This window comes from Thermobia domestica, chromosome 12, assembly GCF_964235325.1.
Source record: "Thermobia domestica chromosome 12, izTheDome1.hap1.1, whole genome shotgun sequence".
In the NCBI taxonomy this organism is placed as follows: Eukaryota; Metazoa; Arthropoda; class Insecta; order Zygentoma; family Lepismatidae; genus Thermobia; species Thermobia domestica.
The window spans coordinates 78,799,593-78,821,771 of record NC_137465.1 but is presented as its reverse complement, the minus strand read 5'-3'; the positions used below and the strand labels follow the sequence as shown (position 1 = coordinate 78,821,771).

At 35.2% G+C, this 22,179-nt stretch overlaps 1 protein-coding gene across 4 annotated transcripts in view; it reads left to right on the top strand.

Moving 5' to 3' along the window:
* Positions 1-22,179, top strand: part of LOC145666523 (uncharacterized) — a 216,452-nt gene that overhangs the window by 57,011 nt on the left and 137,262 nt on the right. For 3 of the 4 annotated variants that reach the window (XM_081733816.1, XM_081733819.1, XM_081733817.1), the window contains exon 2: positions 14,151-14,277. The exons of the other annotated variant lie outside the window; for it this stretch is intronic. The gene's annotated coding sequence lies outside the window, so the exon portion shown is untranslated. The remainder of the gene's footprint in view (positions 1-14,150; positions 14,278-22,179) is intronic. 4 annotated transcript variants of the gene reach the window in all.

The window sequence follows — 22,179 nt, the reverse complement described above, 5'->3', positions numbered from 1 at the left end:
AATTTCGTAAAGAAATAAATGCGATTTTACGCTTCCGCGCCCCCCGTTTTGCGCCGCCAAGTTGACGGTCTGCGAAAAACCCGTGTGAGCAGTGTTGAATTTAGAAACTTTTTTCCGGGGAGGGGGGATAATGCTGGATGGATATGTTGGAGAAAATCATACCAGTATTAATATCTTGTGAATTTTCTCATGTGTCTTCGGGGGGAGGGATTTCTTATCTCCGGGGGAAATGTCCCCCGGGGCACCCCTGAATTCAACACTGCATGTGGGATGATCTTTGCTCATTCTGTGAATGAACAATAAGAAAAACCAGCTTATCGCTCGTGTGTGAGCTGTATAAGAGTTTTAAAACAACACTATGAAATAAAAGTATAGGCTACTAACAATTTGTAAAGGCCTGTACGTCAGTTTATTTTAAAAGATTTCGGTCTAAATTCAGTATATCTGCACATAACTACTCATTTCTAATTCAGTATGGTTATATTTTAATTCATTTTACATTATAAAATATTTAACTGAAAGTTTCAATTTACTGTTTTCAACAATGGAATTATTGCTTGCCAACAATATATGTTGTTAGATCAAAGAAATGCTGAAAATAATAACCAATCAGAAACGAGTTCTTTGTCTGCTGTATTTTTGTGACATTCATTTGTGACGTCAAAGAACGATAGCATAACCAAGGTTCGTATATACACTACAGGTTGCGCCAGCCCAATCGTTGGATGTGTGACTTCACCGGGTAAGCAGACGCGAGTATTTTCTTGGTTGGCTGTGCTTACCTCATGACGTTACACGTGTTCGGCATAGTTCGTTTGCGGCGCCCCCCCCCTCCCCTGACCATAACCTTGTAGTGTAATACGACAGAGGTTGCTAATAAGCACAGCTGGTGAAGGTATTGTATATTTGTTGTTAAATCCTGAGAAATATTTGATTACAAATTAACGGATAATAAGCAGATAATGAGTAGAACAGTTTCTTGATTTGAATTTTGCAATTTTAAACCGATTTTATGTAAATTCTGTAATGGTGCTTTTCCAAGAAAATAGCTTTAAGAATTATTGACTAATTTTTTTTAAACATAGGATCAATATTAACAGACGAAAATCATATTCACGAAGAAATTAAATGTCGACTAAAAGCAGGGAATTCGTGTTACTATTCGGTTCAAAATCTCTTGTCGTCGCGAATTCTGTCGAAGAATTTGAAGCTTAAAATATATAAAACGATAATCATGCCTGTTGTTCTGTATGGTTGCGAAACATGGTCACTTACTCTGAGGGAAGAACATAGACTGAAAGTATTTGAGAACAGGATCCTGAGAAGAATATTCGGACCCAAGAGGAACGAGAATGGGAAATGGCATGGAGAATGGAAACTTCATAACGAGGAACTACATAGTTTATACGGTTTACCCAACATTGTTAGGGTCGTCAAGTCTAGGAGGCTTAGGTGGGCAGGTCATGTAGATAGAATGGAAGAAAGTAGAAACGCTTTTAAAGTCTTGACTGGAAGACCCATAGGAAAACGACCATTAGGAAGACCTAGGCGCAGATGGGAGGATAATATTAAGATGGATCTCGCAGAGATAGGAATACAAAGTAGAAACTGGATGCAATTAGCTAAGGATAGAAGTCAGTGGAGAGCTTTTGTGAACGCGGCACTGAACCTGCGGGTTCCATAGGCCATAGAATTAGTTAGTTAATATTTGTTTAAAAAAGAAATGAAAATTTCAGTCACTGGAGTTGAAGATTGTCGCAGGGCGCGTGCTTCACCTTCGTTGGCCATTTCCAACTCCAAAATAGCATGGATCAAAATAACATGTTTTCGAGTAATTCTTTTTCTTAACACGGACTTTTTTGCCGTATAACTCACATGATTTATGTTTTACAATGGTTTACGAGTTTGCAGGGCCGGCGACAGGGGAGAGGGAATAAGGGACAAATGCCCGGGGGCTGGAATCACAAAAGAATAATTAAAAACAATAATTTTACTGGGATTTAGGGGTTCGTGTCCCTGAGTTGCCCAAGGTTCCTGTCGTGGTGTGTGAATTTATTGTGTATACCTTATGTATGATTAACGTGTCAGTTTTCGTTAATGTGCGTAACCACCCGTAGGAGTGATAAAATCAGGGGCGGATCCAGGGAGGGGCGATCGGGGCGATCGCCCCCCCCCCAAAAGAGAAAACTTTCTTAATTTATATATATAAATAAAACCCATCCCAAAGTTTGGAGCCCTTAAAAGTAGCAGTATGACATCCCACCGCCCCCCCCCCCCAGAAGTCGGTCCTGGATCCGCCCCTGGATAAAATATACACTGGTAATTTTTATGAATTTTTCCAATGTCAATGATTTGTAAATATTACGTAAAAAGACATTTCTGCGATGGGTTGGATTTATTTTCTGTAATTTTGAGCCGTTTATCGACCTTTTCGCGCATTGTTCGCATTCGTATTTGAGTTTCCGTTACATTCGATTTTCCGATCCTAAATTCTAGTACAGATTTGTTTTGGTCTGAGGAAATAAGCATGCATATTGCTTGTAACATTGCGTAAATGTTGATTCGTCGTATATAAATTATTCGGTTCTAAATATGTAAAGAGAATAACAGATGGCTGATTCATGGGCGTCGATTAGGGGGGGCTGTTGCCCCCCCCCACTTTTTTGAAATGACCCATTAATGTATATAGTTTCCTTTGAAAATATAAAGTTTTTGTATGTATTAACGGTTCATAGAATAAAAATGGTGCCATAAAATATTTGCCGCTCCGTGAGTACGTATTTGTTGTCTTCCCGTGCAGTTAAGAAAGCTACAAGAATTGCGTTTTAATTGCCACGAAAAATGGCTCAAAAATGAACCTATTAGCACGCCACAATTCCAGTGTACTTTCATTTCTTCTTACAAGGGCTCGATATGTTAGTCAGCCGCTTTGGAACTAATTGAGATAAAATTTCGCAAAAAAAAAAAAAAAAAAAAAAAAAAAAAAAAAAAAAAAAAAAGTCCTTCACAAGCAGTGTTCTGGGGGCACACTTCGTATTCCGGAGGGGCACTGCAGGTACTATTCTGTTTATTATTATATGATAGACTGTTATTTTGGTCTTCTTCGCGGGGAACTCTCACAGCTTCAGGGGGCAGTGCTCCCCAAAAAACATGTCTGGAAGAAACACTGTTCACAAGTTATTCTTTAATTGCACAAAAATCGACAGTTCCTAAAATGTCTTTTCTTCTTTCTACTAGTAAGGGATATTTTGATTTGATTTTTTTGAGTTTAACATTCCGTTCAGCAGTGAGGCTATATGAGACATGGACCTACTGATTAACGTGGAATACGAACCACATGAGCTCCCGCCAGGAATCGAACCCGGGTCTCCCACGTCAGACGCGGCATTGTTTTGCAGTGTAATATACGAGTTTAGGGCAGTAGCGTATATTGTTTGCTATCAAAGCTATCACTGAAGCCCATATCTAAAGTGAATTAGACAGTTGCTAGTGCTAATTCTTCGAAATGTGTAATAAAACAACTACAGAAAAGACTGCGCTGTTAGTGAAGTTAACATTTAATCAACTAGCCTTATTGTTTGGATCTGCTAGGTATAGTGATAGCCCAAGTCACAATCCCAGCATATGCCACTGGTTTAGGGGTACAATTTTGTATATACAATTAAATTTAATGAATTCAACATAATTCTAGGTTTTAGAATTATTTTACATAACTGAAGTGGGGAGTGATTCTAAGTATTGTTGAGTTTTGATGTATTCCAAGAAAGTGAAAATTGTACCTAATGGCAACGAACATGTTTCGGGAAGCTGCAAAAGTATTTCTTTAAATGTCGCAGCATAAGCTTGTAGTATTTACTGTCTTTCTAACAGTAATAACATATAATAGCATGCGTGGAATTAAAAATACAAGTTGTTAATTAATTCCCAGTTTCAAAATAACTTTCGCAAAACAAGCCTCATCTATATATTTAATGCGCGTGTCTGTCTGTCTATCTGTACCCAAAATATTCACAGACTAAAAGCTAAAGGGGCTACGGGTTCCAAATCTTGACGCATTCGCAATTTGCATTATCACGATTCCGGCGAACTTCCATGTATTTAGTTTTATCTGCGTTTATTTCTAACCCCATTTCCCTGCAAGCCTTTAATAAAATCTCTGCATTTCGTTCTATTGTTCCTTTATCTTCCCCTATCAGATTTACATCATAGACATATGCCATAACCTGGTGAACACCTTTTAGCTCTAGGCCCTGGTTGCTATCCTTTAATTTCCTTATAGCATACTCCAGGACAATGTTGAATAATAATGGTGACAAAGCGTCTCCTTGCTTCAGGCCATTCTCAACGTGAAAGCTTGCGGACAAGTATTTTCCTACGCGGACTTTGCTTTGGGATTCGCTTAAACACATCTTATTAATCTAACTAACTTTTTCGGTATACCAAATTCAGTAACAACGTTGAGCAATGAGAAACAATAGACAGTGTACTTATTTTATTGATGTTGTTATATATATTAATTTCTGATGTGAATAAATTGTACACTCATATTCATATTATTATTTTTCATTTCAGTTTGCGTCTCAATCATGTCTAAAAAAGCTACTTTTTCGAACGACTGGCTGTCCAACCCAAATTTCTCATTGTGGCTTTCTGCTGTGAAGGACAACAGGAATACTGCATTCTGTAAGATTGCAGAAATACTTTTAGCCTCAGCAACATGGGGAAATGGGCTATTATTAGCCACATGGAAGGCAAAAAACACACTGCAGCTGTGAGGAACTCTCTAGTAACTCGGCCGATAACAACTTTTTGTCAGCAAAAGAATGCAGTGGAATGTAGTGGTCAGGATCCAGGTCCTTCTTGTCCCGCTGAAGAACTGGTTGTAAGTAAAGAGATGCTTGTGGCTTCCGAAGAATCTATTAAAAATAAACATGCTAATGTTATGAAGTCGTTTCTAGTGTCTGAGTCAGTAACTAAAGCTGAAGTTCTGTGGTGTTTGCTGGCAGTAATGGAACACTTGTCATTCCGATCTGCTTCCCGACTGGCAACAAATTTCAAGCTCATGTTCCCTGATAGCGAAATTTGTAGTAAAATGCAATTACAACGTACCAAGTTAGCTTATACTATCGTTCATGGTCTTGGACGACTTTTTAAAGGTGATCTTCTCAAAGAAATAGAAGCTTGCAAACATTATGTTATTGGGTTTGATGAAAGCCTTAACAAAGTCTCGCAAAAGCAGCAAATGGACCTTACGATTCGGTTTTGGGACAATGAAAGAAACCAAGTGTCAGCAAGATATTTAAATTCAGTGTTTCTCGGACATTCAACGTCAGCAGACATTCAAGTTAGTTTCAAGAATGGTATCTTAGGTTTGGATTTCAAGAAAATTGTTCAAGTTTCGATGGATGGTCCACATGTTAACTTCAAATTTTTAAGTGACCTGCAAAAAGATCTTGCAAGTTCACCTTCAGATCCAATTCTTCTTGATATTGGAAGTTGTGGGCTGCATACTATGAATTGTGCTTTTAAAGCTGCCATGCAAGCAACAGGTTTAAAATTAGAAGAATTTCTAAGGGCGTTTTATAATTTATTCAAAGACGTTCCAGCTCGTCGTGCAGTTTACATAAGATGCACAGGGTCTTCGGTGTTTCCGAAAAAATTTTGCAGCATTAGATGGACAGAAAATTCAGACGTTGCTTCCCGGGCGATGGGAATATTACCGAACGTAAAGAAATACGTACAGTGGGCTGTTGATGAGAAGAAAGTACCACAGTGCAAAAGCTTTGATACTGTAAGACATTTCACAAATGATAACCTGCTTGGTGCAAAACTTGGCTTTTTCACAACATTAGCAAAAACTGTTGAACCTTTCCTGCGTGAATTTCAGGGAGAAGCTCCATTAGCTCCTTTTCTTTACAACTCGCTCCAGGCCATAGTATTGTCTGTTGCAGGTCGTTTTGTGAAAGATAGTGTTTTGGAAGGCCGGCCATTGGTTAAGATTGATTTCAATAATAGCGAAAACTTAAAGCCAGCCAAGTTTGTAAACATTGGGTACATATCAAAAGATGCTATACGAAAAGCCAATACCGTATCGGATAGACACTCTTGAATTTTGACAAGACTGTCGCGCAGGATGTCAGAAATTCATACTGAAAATAATGGACAGGTCACCTCTAAAATTCAACCTGACAAGAGCAATTTCTTTCCTGGATCCAAGTGTGTTTGTTATGGATGACACTGTAGCTGCAAAGAGATTGTCCAATTGCCTAGAAATTGTAGTATCCAAGAATTGGATTTCAGGAACATTAGCTGATGAAATCCAAGGTGAATTCAAAGTTTTTGCTAAAAATCCTCTTGTATTGGAAGCAATGAGGACTTATGACAGGAAAAGTAAGAGATTAGATGACCATTGGATGGAGATGCTGCATTTAGGCGCATGCTCAATACATATGACTGATTTTGTGAAATTTCTCCTCATTTTATCTCATGGAAATGCTAGTGTGGAGAGGGGATTTTCAATCAACAAAGAATGTTTAATTGAAAATCAAAGCGAGTTGAGTCTAATTGCACTCAGGCAGGTACATGATGAAATTTCAGCTGTGGGTGGTATTGATAAGTTTCCAGTTACAAAGAGGGTTGTCTATGCTGCCCGCAATGATCATGGAGTATATGTTGAGTCTCTGAGGAATCAAGAAGAGGAAGAGAAAAAACAGAAGAAGAGAAATGCCATTAAGGATAAAGTTATTGAACTCGAGGCGAAGAAAATGAAGTTGTTGAATGATATCAAGGAGAAACTGTCTGCAATTGATGATGAGATTATTGGTTTGAGGTCTTAAAACATTTAAGTGGATGTGGTCTTAACTTCAGTTTGATTTTAGTGAACTGCAAGTCTGTGATTTGAGGTTTTAAAACATTTCAGTAAAGTAGTGTTCGTTCCAGTAATTTGTGTTCTAGTAGTGGACTGTAAGAGTGTGTACTTTTGTGACTAGTATTAAGCTTAAGGTTGAAAAGTGATAGGGATAGACATTCCTCTTCTCGTTCTGTGCAGCAGTTAGTTACAGTGGAGTGGAAACACACAGGAGAATTGAAAATTAGGCAAGTAAGTGATTAAAATTAGACTATTTATCTTCGCTAGTGTTTTTTGTGATTCTTTTTTTAATAATGATCCTCTAGTCCACATTGCATTTCGCTTGTAGCTTGTGTTTAAGCTTTGAAAAACAATGATATACCAATTTTAAATCTCTCTAGAAATTTTTTTGAAATCCGGGAAAATTTCTGGAAAAGTCAGGGAATTTTGAAATTCCAAATGAGTGGCCACCCTGACTGACTGGGTTCCGGTTCACCCCACTATTATGTTTAGTTAAGTGGTAATTTGTGACAGCTTCACATCATCAAAATAGTCTTTCACTTCACCGACCCTCCAGGAGTCCGTGCTGGATACGCCACTGGAATCAATGGACACTTTTCCTATTCTTTTTGTAACCCTTGGTTGTGTTTGGGCTTCCTCGAACAAATAAAGAAGAAGTAATATTACAATCAAGGGGCACTATATATTAGGTATTTCTTGAGTTACCTACCCCTAACAGGACAGGGTCATCTTCGGTAAAATGACAATGCTACGTTATATTCCAATCATGAAGGGGGAGAGGATGCTGTAAATATATTTCTTATTCATTTTGTTTGCCCTGCTTATCAGAAATTACTTTCTGTTGAGAGGGTACTGAAAAGAGAGGGGCAAAATAAAACCGTGCCCCCTCCTACATGGTTGCTTAAATTATTACTAAAGAAAGCATTTTAAATAAGATGTCTAAGGTTACTACATTATGTAAGGATGGCATATTCAGGATGATGATGATGATTATTATTATTATTATTATTATTATTATTATTATTATTATTATTATTATTATTATTATTATTATTATTATTATTATTATTATTATTATTATTATTATATATGTCTTTGGAGCACCGAAATTGTGTGAGACGAACCATGGTATGTAGAGGTTTAAGATGGGTAGTCATAGGGAAGGAAAAACCAGGATTTTTCTCTGTGACTCTCTAACGTAAATATTATGTGCTGAAGGTAAGAACCATCATCATTTTACAATAGCTTGCTTTTACGTAGAATATCAGCTACTTCAGTTCTCCTCCTTCGGGCGACTTACCTCATGTGGTAAATTAAAAAAAAATTCAATTCAAGACAAATACGTTGTAAATTTTTCCGTAGTTAAACATCTAGGGAAAATTAAACATTTATTAGGGAAATCTGTTATCAAAATGTCCAAACAAGTAGATAGAAGACTATTTAAGGATAAACATTGTGAAACTATAAAATTCTCCAAATTAGAAGTAACATTTACTGGAAAACATACGTTATGATGCAGCGAGTATATAGTGAGCAGTGAGCACAGGGGAAATAATTACGAAACTGTTTACAAACAAAATTAGGGACACTAATGCAAGTGCGACGACATACTTTCTTTTTGTGGTATCGTCATGAGTTTTACACATATGTTACAATTAGATTCTTTCCCCACATAAAAAATAAATAAAATAACCATAGTAATAAAAATGACAATTGCACTTCTATGGGTTTCGAACCAACTACCTTCGGCATACAGACTCGTTGCTTTAACTAACTTAGCTATTTGTTTTCTTGCGTGCACTGAACCTGTTCTACGGTAAAGACGATTTTTCATTACGATCGTGCTACCAATTTGTCCTTTTCCATAGGTAATTTCCACTATTTGCTCTACCTATACGTTAATACTTGGCATAAATTCATATATTTCGAGTTTGCAGATAATGCACTTAATAATGCATATTAGAAATGTTTCGCTAAAAGTTTCGTTTGTAGATATAATCTACATTTCTCTCAATGACAGATGTCGCTGCTTCGTGTTGAACTGCAGAATTTCCTCGCGTTCTTGAAAATTTCCACTTTAGCAGAGTTGGCAATTCTCGCAATTTCGGTCGATTTAATGTTTTTTTGCTTCTAATTTATTTATTTTAAGCTAATATCTAATACAAATATTAAAAACAGGTTTGTTATTAACTTTTCCTGCTGGGAAAACCTTCCCAAATTTCGAACATATAAAGAAAACTAAGATATTTTCAAAAAACTTCAAAATAAAGAGACGCGTCATTTATTTTGCTCATAGTGGTACCTTTGACACTTGACCAATAGTTTTTGGTAGTTGCGATTACCACATATTCTCCTAATTTCACGAGTTTTAGCAGTATTGCCAACTTTAACATTCATTATCATATCTCCTAAACGCTGTAAAATATCAAATTGCTGTAAACGGCATAATGATCATGACATCTTTTGAAAATCATCTACGTAATTATATGTGATACTTATCTCAGCTTTTCTTCGAAATAAAGCCCTTTGCAAGAAGTCAAGTTTTGAATTCCTTGTAGCTTTTTTTTTTTTTTTTTTTTTTTTTACGGTTTGATAGAAATACGTTATATGCTGACCATAGTATTCGACACTAAGGTGCTTTCGATGTGCAATGCACCACCCGTCTCACTTGCGTCATTACTGTTGTAGAGACCTCCAAAATTGGGAAATTTCTGGATTTTTGTGATATTATAGCACCCTTAGTTTGCAGCACTGAACAATAAAAGTGGTATTGTTTGTTTTCGATTTGTATGTAGACTTAAAATTTCTAATAACTTAACGTAGTGCTATTTAAAAAAAAATACAAATTTGTGTTGAGTTGGCAACACTTTTATTGCGGTGATATTAATCAATACGTGGCTAGGTGTCTCCCTTCCTGCAGTTGCTTCATGCAAGGTTTTGCTTCCCTTCCTCTTTTTATTTTTCTGTTATCACGGTTGGACATTATAAATGACGCACCCTGTATATATATATATATATATATATATATATATATATATATATATATATATATATAGTCTGCGAAATGATGTCTAGTAGTAAACCGGAAGGAGACCCGCACGCTGACAATTAGTCGACGATGTATGGAACCGGCCGGGCTAGCCACTTATGTCCTACCCGTACCTCCTAGTGGTGCAGACTGGTAACTTCCTGTCCACGGTGAAACTTGCAGGTTTCCCTAATGATAGGAAGGCGAACAGGGAGGGCTATCATCAACATGCCTGGCCGGCACGGTGATTTTTGCCAAACACTTCCAACTTCTTTAAACAATCATGATGGGACACAATAAGCCAAGACCCTCATTCTCCGGAAGCTGAACTGTGTTTGTGCAAGGCAACGTTCAGAATCACATGCAGGCAGAGGGTACTAAGAATCCCCGGAGTTACGGACTAGGTTGCCATTTAAAACTGACCATGGGTACATACAATGCAAGATCCCTGGGTTTAGAAGCAAGATTCCAGGAGCTGGAAGATGATGTATAGAAAATCAGCTGGGACATCGTCGGATTGAGCGAAGTAAGAAGAAAAGGTGAAGAATTAATCGAATTGAAGAACGGATACTTATTCTACTACAGAGGATCAGAATGTGGCAAGACCGGCGGAATGGGGTTTCTTATCAACGAAAAATTGAAAAACAAAGTCCTTGAGGTAGATAGTATATCTAGTCGAGTAGCAAGGCTTGTAGTCAAACTCTCTCAGAGATATACATTACAAGTGATTCAAGTATATGCACCTACCACAAGCCATTCAGAAGAGGAAGTGGAAGTGGAATGGTTGACTATGATAATATATATGTATATATCCAGTGAAACTTGTAGAAACCGGAACTTGAATAAAACGGAAATTGTCTATAACGGAAACTTCTCAGAGTCCTTATCGCTGTTATTCCTTCGAATAAAATCCGGATCCATCGCCTTCCGTTTTATACAAGTTTCACTATATATATATACTAGCTAAAATGCTAGTCCTTCGCACAGGATGACGAAGTTTGTGAATAATACTTGAATTCCCCAACTGCCCATACAATGCTCATTTCAACTATTGATTACCCGGTTTATCTCGACTAAATCTATTCTTTGTTCATGTCATACTCACTGTGACTTCTTAGTTTTAATTCCCCCTCACTTCCCATACCAGTGGGGGCTATATTTTACGGTAATAGCATTGGGAGTCACCATTCATCTCCGTAACCCCGAAAACTAAGAATCGACTCTAATACCAGTCATTTTCGATTATTTGTATATGTCATTCCCCTGTGACCCTCTTGAGGATGATAGATGTATCTCCCCCCTACAACATTTTTTCCTGGTTATGAGTAATATGTGTACCAAGTTTCGTTAAAATTATTCCGGGCGTTCCAGAGTTATGCTAGACAATATATAGAGACATACAGACACACCTACATACATTATTTTATATATATCATTCTTCTGTGACCCTCCTAGGAATGAAAGGGGTATCTTTCGCCCATAGTGTTTGTTTCCTCACTGTAAGTAATACGTGTACCAAGTTTGGTTGAATTGCTCCAGGTGTTCCAGAGTTATGCTAGAACATATACACACATACACATAGGGTCTACATACGTCTTTTTTTTATATACAGTACACGTTTATACAGATTATCTGTGACCAAAGACAATCTGGAAAATCGAAAATCCGAATAACCCTGATGATATGGATAATAAGCAAAACAAATCCTGAGTCAATTCACTTCAACGTCTTGTGAGTAAAGCTTTCTAAAACTCGATAAGAAGCATTTTATGTACAGTAATAACATAATTTACTGAAATGTTTGTCGTACTTATGGTTACGTTCTTGCTATCATAGTTAAAAATTATTATCTATGGTAATATTAAATTTTAAAAAGTTTCTACAAATCTGGTTTGGACTATCCGGAGATCCGGGTGAACGAAGGCCGAATAAACGAGGTTGTACTGTGCATAGATTAAAAACATCAAACTTGTTAAGGCATTATCTATATATATAAAAAGGATGTATATATATATATGTTCGAGCATAACTCTCGAACGCCTGGAGCAGTTTCAACCAAACTTTGTACACGTATTACTTACAGTGAGGAAACAAACACTATGGGCGAAAGATACCCCTTTCCTCCATAGATATACACATTAAAATTAAAATACTCTTTTCCGCTTTCTTTCATGAATAATTCTTCTTCTTTTTTGTAATACTGTGGGATGATGATTAAAGAATACATCTAAAATAAAATGATAGTACGGTGACTTATCCGTTGGCAGATTTGGTAATTGGCGGATTTGTCAATTGGCAGATTTGTCAAGTAGCTGATTTGTCCATTTTCACAATTGGCGCATTTGGTCATTTTCGCGTTTGGCGCATTTGGTAATTGGCTGATTTGTCCATTTTCACGATTGGCACATTTGGTCATTGGCAGATTTGTCCTAGACCCCTGAAGATTCCTTTAGTTTTCCTTAAAACACACCAGGCAAATACAGGAATAGTACAAGGTCAGGAGCTAAAGAGATAAAACAAAAAGCTGTAATAGACTTGAAAAAATAAAGCTGACTTTGTTGAAAAAAACAAATATTTGAAACTTTTTTTTTTTTAATCTCATTTCTAATTGCCAGATTTTTTCTTTCTTAACAGTAGATTTTAGAATTAAAGGATCTTTGTAACAAAGATAATATAACATAACACTATAATATGATAGTATAACTAACATAAGATTGTACGTCACATGCTCCATTAGATACACTTAAAAATCTGGAGTTTCCAGATCTTTTTAGAGCAATTTTTTAAATTTTTGTGTGTGTAATTGTCCAAGTGTAGTGTTAAGAAAATAGAGCTCTAGTAATTTCTTTTTTATGTGAAGCGTTAATAACGTTTTTGATTCAAATTATGGTGCTGATTTGTGCGTTTGTAATTATCGTAATATGATTTTGTTTTCTTTTTAATGCAAATCTTGTATAGCCTATGTGTAATTATCCAAATAGGGTCTTGAACATCGGTTAAGTGAAGCGTTTTAGACTTGTAGTTCAACTGGCACATGGAAAAAGTCATTTTATGATATGTTTGTACTAATATGTGGGTATGTATTAGAGAAATAAAGGGCATGTAGTTGCATTGGCTTTTGTTCCAGATTACAGTTGAACACAATTGCAGCGAATTTGATGAGCGCGAACAAAATTCTTTATGCATGATTCCCAATCATATTTTTCTTTTCAAAGTATTATATTTTCGTATTAATCCAGTATTTAAACTAGGTGTGTACTGAAGAACAAAATTGAAGAAAGTAATCATAATCGTATTAAGGCTATCATTTCAGTCTAAGTTCTGATATATATATATATATATATATATATATTTTGAGTGGGGAGGGGATTTATTGTGTTTTTTATGTGGGTTTTACCAAGAAAAGCGCTGGGTATTTTTGGACTGTGAAAAATTCCACCAACTCTCATTGAGGATTAGTTCAACCCACGTTCTTGAGAAATTTTAACCCTAAGCAATAGGGATTGTGGGAAGCTCAAAGAAAACTTGAATCATATTACGTCAGATTCAGTTATTTTTAAAATAAAATTATTGTGAAACATTTTTCTTAAATTGTGTGGCATGGTAAATTCATTTATACATTCTTGGAAAATTTCAGCCCCAAGCAATGTGACTGATTGGAAAGTCTTAAAGAAAACATATACTACAGGTATATTGTTAAATTTGAATAATTTTTACGAAGATTTAGTGGAATATCGTTTTGTTTCAGGATGGAATTGATTTTATTCATTTTACCCACTTATTCTCAATAGATATCAACTCCAAGCGATAGACTTTTTTCAGATTTGAGGAAGGTGCGTACTAAGCATATTAAAGTTTATTAAATTTTGGAGAGTTGACAGACATACATACACACAAATGTAAGTTGAGTCGAATGGTAGAAGCTAGCTTACACTTCCTTCAATAAATCCAAAGAAATACATTGGTGGCAGTAATAAATTCAATAGAACTGTAAAATCCTGTAGAACTAAATTCATTTGTTACATTATAAATTTTATAAAAGCCGAAGTGAGGAATTATTAATCACTCCTTAAACGAAGATTATCCATCTTAACGGTAACTTAATTAACTACAGAAGTCATGCTAAAATGAGGTCTGACTTTTAATGAAACCAAAATGTGGGAAAGAATACTAAACATATTTCCATTTAAAAATCAGTTAAATCATATTTTTGCAATAGGAAGTTATAATTTTGTCTTGTCACTTCTCTTAAAGGAACACAAGAGTTTCACTAGTCTCAGGAAACCATGGGGTACCTGTAAGGAAAAAATCTTCAGTCGTATGATAAACTCCTGATAATTGACAGCGGATAATTTTGGACAACTTAGCAGTAATACATCAGGTAAATGATTATTTAACTTATATCAAAACAGCTGTTAAATACAGTATATGTATTCAAACTGATTTAATACGTGTTAAATGTAGAGATAATACCTTACATAGCTCTGAAAATATTAATACATTCTGCTTAGCTCTAAAAAAATACATTTTTATTGATGTATAATACAAGTACAAGGTCTATCAGACTTCTCTCCAGTAGTCTAGTGGCGAAAATTGATCAAATACGCGTCCGAAGAAGTAGAACGGGTATTTGATCAACGCCGCGATACCATATGAACATTCTATTAGGGGATTTCAAGGCAAAAGTAGGACGAGAGATTATTTTCAAGCCGATTATAGGGAATGAAAGTCTGCATAAGAAAAGTAATGACAACGGCGTTAGACTCGTCAGCTTTGCTACATCCAAAAATCTTACCGTGAAGAGTACAGAATTCCCTCATCGCGACGTCCATAAATATACCTTGACCTCACTAGATGAAAAACATATAATCTAATTGATCACATTTTAATAGATGAAAGAAGACAGTCTAGCATAATTGATGTTCGGTCGTTTAGAGGAGCTGACTGTGACACTGATCACTACCTGGTAACAGCAGAGAGAGATTGTTGTTGAATAAAGGAAATATCTTAAAACGGAGAGATTTAATTTAAAGAAATTAGAGGAAAACTAGATGAGAGTGGAATACCAGATTGAAGTGACGAATAAAATTTCGGTTTTAGAAGGTTCGGAATGCACTAGTGTTGAGGTTACTTGCGTTGAAATTAGAGCTATCATAAAATTTTAGCGCAAGAGAAATTGGAGCACACGGAAATACGTAGGAACAAACCATGGTTCGACCATTAATGCACTAAATTAGCAGAGAAGAGAAAGCAGGCAAAATTGCATTGGCCAGAAAATCCGAACGAAATTACACAAATTTTCGTTGACATCAGGCGGGAAATTTTCAAAACTTTTAGAAGAAAGAAACGCGATTTTTTTTTAAAGCTAAAATTAATGAACTTGAGTTAAAATTAATGAGCTTGAAGATAATAGCAAAAACAAAAACGTTCGGGACACGTATAGGGCTATCAACGAATTTAAGAAAGGCTATCAATCTCCCGCTTATATCTTAAAGAATGCCGATGGAACTATTCTCACTGCTCCAAATAGCACATTTAATAGATAGAAAAGTTTCTTTGATTATTTACTTAACACTCAGCCAAAAACTTATGTTTCTGGAGAAAGGGAAGTGTATACAGCAGAACCGCATATTCCCTTGCCTAACCGAACAGAATTAGAAATCGCTATAAAGAAATTAAAGAGATACTAATGTCCGGATGTAGACGAAATTCCGGTTGAGTTAGTTTTAGCTGGACGGAAAAAATCTCCTTACCTGGAACAAGGAGGAATTGCTACAAGAATGGTAAGAATCAATCATTGTTCCAAGAAAGGCGACAAAATTGATTGTAATAATTATCGAAGTGTTTCATTTCTGTCAACATCCTATAAAATCGCCTCAAAAAATCTGTTAGCAAGATTGATCGCATACGCAGATGAAATTATTGGAGATTATCAGTGGAGATGAAATTATTGGAGATGAATACACAGAGCCACGTGGCCTCCAATTGAAAGTATAGATTTATACCACAATGGAGGAAGTAATACTCCATCTAAAAGATATCACAATAATATTTACTCATAATATTTTCTGACACAGGTTAGGTACTGTCATCCACACCAAAAAAGCATATACTATAACTTCTACATTTTCATTAATAATTCGGTTTTCTTCATATATTATTGCTTCTTTGTGCTTTCCTTAACAAAGCAGTATAGTAATGAATAATTATTTATAATTTTTTGAGAAAATCAAAATAAGAAAATTGTAAGCAATATACCTATCTATCTATCTATATATTGATATGAAAACTTAGTTGGTCATATAATTACGTGAACAATATTCCGGGGTAAATTGAAGGAAAAACTCGACACAGTGCACAGCGTACAGGAACACTCAAAGAAATGGGAAGTTTAAAGAGAAAACTACGTATTTCTGTGGTCAGCATACGATTCACACTTAATGCACAGTTGCAATATGCAGAATCAATCAATATCTTTAAGAAAAATTACTAAGAAACACAGAAAATGACTTATTTAAAACTCCAAGTGTGAACCTGCGCTTGCAGTGATTCTATTGACAATATTACAGCGCATTCCCTCATAAGTTGCCTCCGTGGTCAAGCGGCCTATTAATGGTGTTGAAATTCTAGACTCAAAGGGCAGCAGTTCGAACTTAACTGCGGAAGGTTCTTCTTTGCTGAATATAGGGGAAACTTATTTTTTAAATATAAAGTTCGGTTTTGAAGTGTTTGAGAAAACAAAATCAGATGAACTGTCACGTTTCAAAGTTCAGCCACATTTATTGCCCATTTCCATCATTTATATACGAAGATGCTAAATAGTACAGTCAAATTACGAAAAAGTAAGGAACAAATTAGTAACAAGCTGAAAAATGGTACAGATGTTGGGAATGATGTTCTAAACAACATACTTATGAAGTCCCCTGAAATCCCACCTGACCTTCGCCCGCCATATTGGAAAATGGCCGCTGAAAGTCCCATTAAACAATACCCAGATAAAATAGCAATATCTTCATTATGGTTGAACATAGAGAAAATAAGTGTCGTTGTACCGAACATAGATAACATAATATTTTTTATAGAGGAACAAATTTTCATAAAACGCATACTTGTAGAAATATTTAGCTATAAATTCTAAAATTCCGAAAACTACTGTCAAACTGATTTAAAATTTTATTGAACATAGGAAGTAATTATTGACAAATTGAAATTTGACATAGATGTTGGTAAAGATTATTTAAATGATGTACTAAAATCCCACCACTTCTTCGTTCGCCATACAGGAAAATGTCCAAATCTCTGAAATAATTGAAGCTATTTTAAATAAAAGATTGAAAGATGACTTTTTTTTTTTTTTTTTTTTTTTAAGTGAAATACAAAGATTAGGCTGAGTTAAATATTTAAGAAACTGTAAATGCAGTCGATCCGAAGTCAATTGGGATCAATGTTGGTGGAAGGGGGGAAAACATTATGACGTGGTTAAGGTTGTCCTCCGCCATTTTGGTATCAACTTCTTTATTTTAAATGGCAAATGGTCGTATGACAAACAACATCCTCGTTCGAAGAGAAACTCAGCGGTAAAGTAATTTTTCCAAAATCTGCAACGGTTTCGAAGTTGTGGAATGTTAGGATATATTACGTGTGAAATGCTATGAAATGTGTTGTACGATGTTTCGAATTGAAGGATAAAGGTAAAGTGAGAAACAAACTTTGTAACATCTCACATTACGTATTCTTTAATGACTGGAAAAGAGAGAGCCAACACACATGAGACAAATACAATCACATGACATGTTCAACATGTCCACCGTTCTATTGTATGCACATCCTTAACTGTGCGACCCAGTGTTTGTGGACTCTGCGAAAGATAGTAGGTGATGTTTGTTCGCAAGCCGTTATGATTCTTCTTTTCAGGTGGCCAATGTCATTAATAGAGACCGGATGTTAGGCAAAATGCCTATTCTTTAATATTAAAGATCTGATCAAAAATAACATTTTAAAGTTTATATGAGGGGTTATAGTTTCGATTTAAGCCAATTTTATTTTGCCTATTTTGCCTATTTCTACCTTTACTGCCTAAATAATTGTTTTAGTGCCTAATGTTGCCTATTCTATGCATTTTCTTCAAATTAAGCCTTCATTGAAAAAATGTAATTTATATAACATAAATAATAAACACATATATGTATATATTAGGTGTTTGTAAACACAAGCACGAGGTACGTTGCAATATATGTACAGAGTGAACTTCAAAGAAGTACACATACTTCGGGAAGTGATAAGTGATATCAAAAGAAGACAAACAGTCCTCGTGTATTTTGTCTAATTCCGTGTCATGTACAGCGGGGGACACTTCTAAATGGTACACCTTAGCCGTAAATCTCCATATGGCTGTACCATTTAGAAGTGTCCCCCGCTGTACAAGTGACAGAGTGCCAACTTGGAATCGAAAATCGAATCCTGACAATTGGAACGAAACCGAAAGATGTGCGCATACTTCGAGAGGTGATTCGTGACATGAAAAAAAGACGAAACGTCCTCTTGAATGTCACCAATCACCTCCCGAAGTATGTGCACACTTTTATGTCTCGTTCCAATTGTCAGGATTTGATTTTGGATTCCAAGTTCGCCCCCTTGTCACTCCTACACGACGTGGAATTCGACAACATGCAAAAGGACTTTTTGTCTTCTTTTGATGTCACGAATCACCTCTTGAAGTATGTGGACATCTTTCAGGTTCTCCCATAACAAGCTTCGTTTTCATATATACAATAAAAGAAGATATTAACAAAGCAGTATGTTTCTGTATTCTTTGAACATTATGTATGACCTGAATCTATTTTTTAATTATATTGAGTATTTATCTTCATTATTTCGAGTTACATTTTAGTGCCTATTTTTTTTAAATTTTTAGTGCCTATTTGCATGCCTATTTTCCAGGTTTTTAGTGCCTAAACATCCGGTCTCTAGTCATTAGTTTTATACTGATAGACAGTAGCTTTACGGTGTCCCCAAAGATAAGAATCCAACGGAGTTAAGTCGAGAGACCTTACTGCCCACTCAACTGGTCCATGCTGACCTATCTAGCAGCCGGGAAGCTGTTCATTGAACCATCGATTACATTATGACTATAATGGCGGTGCCCATCTTGTTGCCAATATTGAGGAAATCTCCCTTCCTCGTTCAACAAAAGTGGCATAACAGTGTTTTCAAGCATATCTCCATATTGTGCAGCATCCAAGGTCCCATCAATTAAAACAGGTCCAATAAGTTTTTCGACCCATATTCCACACCACACGATTACCTTACCTGCATCTTTGGTTCATCTACCCAATTAAGATTTGTATTACCCCAGTACCGAACATTTTGGTTGTTAACCTCACCAGTTACATAGAAATTTGCCTCACACTAAAAACATTGTTATGAGGAAACACTGGGTCACGAGCTATCTGGGCTAACGCCTACTCACAAAACTCCATCGTCGCATACTCTTCGCAGGACTTTTCACCAATACACCAAACACAGCTGCTGATGTATCTGGAGCAGTTGCACTTCGTGGTCGTCTTGATCGTGGTAAATCATCAACATTTTCCTTTGCTCTGAATTTGCGGATTAGTTTTCGTACAGCAGCACTGTCTGTCACCGGTTCACGATTAGGACATCGCTCATTGAAGACGGCTGCTATTATTGATGAATTGCGTCCTCCATCCAAAAGGATAATTTCGATTCTTTCCTCTAAGTTAGCATTCCGTTCGGATAGAGAAAAAACAAAGGAAGAGAAGAAGAAAAAATGGCATGGGATAGACAGCATTGGAGAAACGACAGATACTAAAGAACGTACTAAGAAAAGGATGTGTGAATTCATACAGAAAAGGAGGAAGTACAATCCTAGAAGTGATTAAGAAAATGAGGGAAGAGAAGGACATAAAAGAAGAAGATAAAGAGATAGTATGAAGTGAAATGTAAGAAATGTAATATGATACATATTGGAGAAACAGGAAAAAGCTTAAAGAAAGAGCAAAACAACATAAAGATGACTTGAGACTTAAAAGAGAGAATGACATGATATATAAGCATGTAAAGGAAACAGGACATGATATAAATAGGGAAGGGGTACAAGGTTAGAAAAAGAGAATAGAAAATTAATAAGAAAATGGAAGGAGGCTCGAAAGATTAAGAAAGAATAGAAAGATAAATGAATTGAACAAACGGACTTCAAATTCATGAATTTATAGGATACATTGTTAGAAAGAATTGAAGAATAAAAATTCACGGATAAGAAAAATTACATTATAGAACATAGAATGGAGAGGAAAGGTCAAATTTAATTGATATTTGGGAATAAGAAGAAGAAAAGAGAAAAATGATGATAATAGTGATTATATATATATTAATAAAAACAGTTGTAATATGAAATTTTAAAATGAAACGTTAAATTATAACAAATCTTATTGTTACATATTAAAAATTATTTTTTTTAAAAAAAAGAAGAAAGTATTTAATTTATATATTGTAAACAAAAATTTGAAATACTTGAAGTTAACTTTTTAAAAGGAAAATATTTAACATAATCTCTATAAACATGTGAAAAGATGTAAAAAATTAAGTAAATTTGAGGAGTTACCACGTAATTATTAATAATAATATAACTATTTTACTTTTTTTTTTTAACGAAACAAACGAATTACACTTTATTTAAGCTCAATTAGGTAGTGGACGAAAACAGTTTCTTATGCGACATATGATTAAATAACTAATAATAAATAATAAATCATGATTAATAATGTAATTAAAAATTATATAAAAACAACAATTAAAAATTATATATCAATAATTTAATATATCTATATTGCCTACATTAATATGTACATAAAATGCCATATATGCCAATTAACGTCGAGGAAGATTACGTAGCGTTATTGAAACTGTTACGAATGATTTAAATTTTAACCCACAAAAACCCAAACATAGTTCAAGTAAGAATTTTTGAACAAAACTTTCATGGTTCACTAAGTGAGGACCTTAGATAACATAAATATCGAAAAAAATGTTTTCGAATGAATTGGAAACCCAATGTGACACCTATTACTCAGTGAGAAACAAACGTAATTTATAACCTTAAATTAGTACATGAGCAATTACTACTTTACCAGAGTAATTGCTGACCCTTCTAGATACAGGAAAAATAAATTATTAGGGGTTAAAGTACTTACTTATCATAAGAATAAATAAAATATATCCGGAAGCTGAAAGGCACTCGAACTCCATGAGCCACATGCACCTACTGGCAAGAAAAGGTGAATAAAATTGCTAAAACTTGAAAAAAAGGAATGAAACAAAGCTTGCTACAAAGGTTTAAGTGTGACTTGTAAAGTACAATGGGTATTTGTGTAAAACGGTTAAAACTAACTATATAAGTTCAACGGGAAATCAATGTGACACCTGTGATACACTGGGGATTTGCGGGTTAATAAAGAAGAAAAATACTCTGGTAAAAATATTAATTATATAGGTTATTAATTTAACAACAATCTGAATTTTCATAAACTGATTTAAAGAAGTCATCAAAGCCATTCGCAATTGAATTACTTGTATCGAAGTATCCAATGCATTTTCTCCCTATGTCATTACTCTAATTACTCTATTATTACAGTAGAACCCCTCTCATCCGCCCTTGGCTGGTCCGCCACACCGGTTGATACGACCGTGCTTGAGTCGCACTTGTCCCGACTCGTCGATGACTCACAAGGCCCATTGTCGTTTACTGCCCGTCACAAAAGTGTTGTTTATTTGCTGTTACCGCATATACGCGTTAGTGCTCCGTCATCTCTTGTATTGTTCCTTTTGTTGTTCGTCTTTTCTGTATTGTACTGTACAGTTTTTAGTGCTTAGTGTTCATTTGTTTTACTATAGAGAACAATGCAGTCATTTTTAAGTTCAGATATTGTTTATTTTACTGTAAATCCATATTTTTCTGTATTTTCTGATAATCTGACCTTTTCTGTGTTCCGACCATAACTCCAGTCACAAAGGTGACGGATTAAAGGGGTTCTACTGTATTATTTTTAGTATTTACGTTTTTACTAAACAAATTTAAAAAAAAATATATATATATATATTTGACTTCAATCTTTCTCTACGTTATTTATATATTTCTTATATGTTTTATTCGTTATTTTCTCAAACTTTTCTGGGTTGTCTTAACATTATTCTATTATATTCTGAATATTTCATTCTCCTTCGATGTATTTGTTTTTGTTTAATTATCGCAATTATCTCATTG